The 3581-nt window shown below is 42.8% G+C and overlaps 1 pseudogene; it reads right to left on the minus strand.

Annotated features, from left to right (window-relative positions):
- Window positions 1–317: 317 nt before the first annotated feature.
- Window positions 318–2896, minus strand: LOC101704142 (melanoma-associated antigen B18-like; annotated as a pseudogene).
- Window positions 2897–3581: the final 685 nt, after the last annotated feature.

Here is a 3581-nt window from a genome sequence, read left to right on the forward strand (position 1 = left end):
TAAATAATGGAAAAAACTCCTCTCCAACTTCAGAGTTATAAACCAGGAACCAGTAGGTTCTGTGCCAAATCAGATTCTTCCCACCAGAAGATTTAAAAACACTTTGAGAGTGTGATGGAGGCACCCAAGGAAATAAAGATGTCTCTAAGCTTCACTCTCCCAAGTGAGCAATTACATGGAAGGAGCTGTTGCTGTGAGAAGGGGTCTACAGTGAAGAACAGGACCTCTGGGGAGGTGGAAGCCCATGTGTCAGGAGAAGGAAAGGAAGTATGGGCTGCCTGTTCCTCTGGGAGACAGTGCAGGTTCAGAGAAGACTGCTACAAAGGGCTGGCCAGCAGGTCAGATTCACTCTGGACATGAGGGCACACTGGAGAAGACTCGGGAGAAAGCCACTGTAATGTGAGAAAGTGTTGCAGCTGGACACAGGCACGGGGTGGGGCAGAGTCCGTCCCAAGGAACCCTGGGGCCAGGGGCACGAGGATTCCAGGCAAATGTACACTACCTACAGTCTGATTCTCACTTTCACCTTTCTTCTTTAGGCCTGCTTTTACTACTTTGACCACAAGATCTTTCTTTTTATTACCTAAGAGACCCTGTGGAGTAGAGTGGAATGAATGAATAGGTGCAAGATCTGCCTCATACTGGGAGAAGTGGAGCAGTGTTGGTTCTAGAGGAATCCTAGAAGTCCTAGCTTAGCCGTTACTCACTAGCTGTGTGAACAAGGCACACTGCCACACTCAGCGAGCCTTTAGTTCATCATCAGTGACGTGAGTGTGATAAGCTCTATCTTCTGGGATTGTTGGAATGTTTGTAATGCATGCAATTGCCTGACAGTGACTGATATACATTGAGACTTAAAAGAATCGCAGTATTATTATGATTTTTTTTTGTCCCAAATGATACCACCACTTAGGGTGGGAGGTGTTTTTATTTGCTTTTTAATCCAAAAGATGTCCTTGATATGCACACAAAAGCCAAAAATCAGCCAAATTTAGTAAAAAATTCTGCATAGTGAGAAAAAAGTCACTCAGTAAATATTTCTGTCTTACAGGGTATATATTTAATTTGAACATGGGAGAAACTTCAGAGCCCCTAGAAGATGTGTCCAAAACCAACTGCCCTCCTCCCAGGTCCCATTTGACTCATACCTTCCCTATTTTCACACATTTAACCCATACCCAAAATCAAACCCTGTCTCAAAAGTGGCCAAGTTATACTGAAGTTAACCTAGTTAAAATGCCCTTCTAATAAAATGGGCTGTGACTTTTATATCTCGAATATCCCTGGAGATGATGTATACAGAACACCTAGTCTTTTCACTGTGTTCACCTGCACTATGACAAGAATAACAATCCATCCTGTCCCAGGTAGAGACTTTCTGTGGTTTACCTATGATCCTCAAATAGCTGCTAAGAGCAGTTTGCTACTAGAGACTTAGTCTCTCACCTCTGAGACACCACCCAAAGGTGCAGGCTTTGCTCCCATACAAACGTCTGACCCACTCCCAGCTTTATATTACCTCCAATTGAGGGGCTTGAGGTTTTACAAAACCCCACATTGGCTTGCCTGCTCTCATCTAGACTTTCCATCTCACCTTCCTCCACCACACTCCTTTCTTTTTGTCTTTCATATCATAGAGGATATTTTACCATCTTAAATGACAGCTGCTGCTGGACTCTAAAATTCTATGGACAGTGGAAGTGGGTCAGTCTTTTTTTTTTTTTACCATACTTAGTTCTACCATGGAGTTTCCAAAGAACAGAAGTTCAATAATGTTTGAAAAATAAAACATCCACTGAATAGGACATTACATGTATTATAACTTATTTTCTCCACATCTTTAATAAACTAAACACATACAGCTATATAACTTTTTATTATGCAGAACAGCAGAATAGAAAGAATAAGGGAACCCAAGAATTTACCATCTTTTATAACTTTTCTTTCTTCTTTTTTCTTATTTCTTTTTTCTCTAATTCTAGTTCTTAATTTAAGCTATGTTATTGCTTATTTCTTTTTCCAATTTCTAAGGAAATGCCTGCTCAAATGCCATGTTTTCTTGTCACAGATCGCTAAGATGGAAGCATTCTCAATTTGTCCACACACAACTTGGTTGAATGCTCTCTTCAAATATAAGGTGAGGAAAGTAGGGTCGGAAGAAGCTGCTAGAATTTACCTGGGAATATGTACTGGCTATAGCATGAATAAGGAACATGGCTGCATATCTGTCCTGAGCTGTCTCTTCTTCATCTCTCAAAACTTCCTGGAACAAAGATGGGAAGGCACTAGAGACCATATCATGGACCCTGACCCAAAATGCAAAAATGCTTATCTTGCTTGTTTCAGCATGAGCTCCAGGACTCTCTCATGGAGGATCACTGCTGGGGACCTGCTGGTACTCCAGGTACCTTTCCTGCACCAAATCTTGGGTGATGAGCTTTTTTCATTCTCCATGGAACAAGTGGTTCCTTCGGGCATAAGTCACAATCACATTAAGCACTTCCCAGATATCTTCTTCAGTACCGCAATTGCTCTTCATGAAGATCACACACAAGATTGTCACCAAGAGGTCAATTTGGGCATGATCTCCTCACCATGCAGCCTTGTATCACAGATGGCATTGGAATTTTCTGACAAGGGCATAGCAGTGTCAGGTTAGGTCTACTTCTTTCACCTCAATATCAAAGTCCAGCACTATGAGCTCGTAGGCTCTCTTGAGGATATCAGGCAAGTACTCCTTGTAGTTTTTGATGACATACTTCAAAATGTCTTCCTTTGTTATGGGCTCCCTCATGTTATGCTTGTGCAGCAGGAAAAGCACCAACTGAATCACCTTCTTGTCTAGATGGGTTGTGATGTCCGTCTGGTACATGGGAAGTGCTTGGTCTTTCTGCATCTTGGCTCTTGGCGCCTTCTTCAGTTTTGTGCATGAAACACTTGCAGAAATAGCAGTGGTGGATGAACCTCACCAAAGCTGCTGGGATTTGCTACTTGACCCAACAAGAGGAGCTCTCTGGATATTACTACCACAAAGAGAAGAGGAGGAAGATAAAATCTCTTCTTCTACCTCAGTGGCCTGAGCACCCTGGAGACCCTGAGTCTCCCTTCGGGCCAGGCAGTGTTTCTCATAGACATAAAACTTACTTTTCTGACCCCAAGGTGTGATGACTGGTCATGGACTGTGGCCAGGAGAGCAAATAATTGAGGCACCTGGAGGAGGAAGAATGAGATGAAATGTGCATCTTCAGTGAGGACAGATCACCTTGATTTTTCACCAAGACTATCTCTAGAGGTTTCTGTGACAGCATAGTTTTAAGGATCCACAGGTTTTTTGCAATTAGCCTGTCCCACGAGAACCCAGTGGAGAAAGTTCGAGTGTGAACATGTTTTAAGCTGGAGTCTCCCAGCCCTTCCTATGATGAGTTAGGGCTGAGAGCAGATGCTGGAAGGCTCTGTGAGGTAGCTAGTTGTACAGGGTCCTCTATATTCACATTCAAGATCGTCATGTCAACTGTTGGCAAAATCAAAGTATCCTCCCCTCTGTATTTCTAAAGTTAACACTTTTATACCAATGATCCCTG

The sequence above is a fragment of the Heterocephalus glaber genome, unplaced genomic scaffold (genome assembly GCF_053883595.1).
Source record: "Heterocephalus glaber isolate CG9 unplaced genomic scaffold, H.glaber_assembly_v1.0 deba00001594, whole genome shotgun sequence".
NCBI lineage: Eukaryota > Metazoa > Chordata > Mammalia > Rodentia > Bathyergidae > Heterocephalus > Heterocephalus glaber.